Here is a 357-nt window from a genome sequence, read left to right as displayed (position 1 = left end):
TCGGGTCACGGGGGCCCCTAGCCAGTCCAGCCTCTTCATCGGCCCGGCCAGGGGAGGAGGAAGGAGACCGTCACGTACCTGTCGGAGAAGTGGATCCTTCACTCGGTGACCCAGCACTCGGCCTGCGCCTGCGAGGACGACCAGCTGTGGCAGTGACGCCGCCCGCACCTGAGGCGGCTCCGTCCGACACTCCCGGAGGCCGTGGGCAGGAGCCCCCAGAGGCCGTCCAGCCCCAGCCCCGCGTCCTCCGGTGGCCCCGCGTCTCGGAGGCCTGGCTGCCCGGGGCACCTGTGTCTGGGAGTGGCCGTGATCAGAGTTCGCAGACCGTGGTCTCTCGCCTGGTAATAAGATTGGGAC

This window comes from Myotis lucifugus, unplaced genomic scaffold (assembly GCF_000147115.1).
Source record: "Myotis lucifugus unplaced genomic scaffold, Myoluc2.0 scaffold_409, whole genome shotgun sequence".
Classification (NCBI taxonomy): Eukaryota; Metazoa; Chordata; class Mammalia; order Chiroptera; family Vespertilionidae; genus Myotis; species Myotis lucifugus.
Note: the sequence above shows the minus strand (reverse complement) of the source record.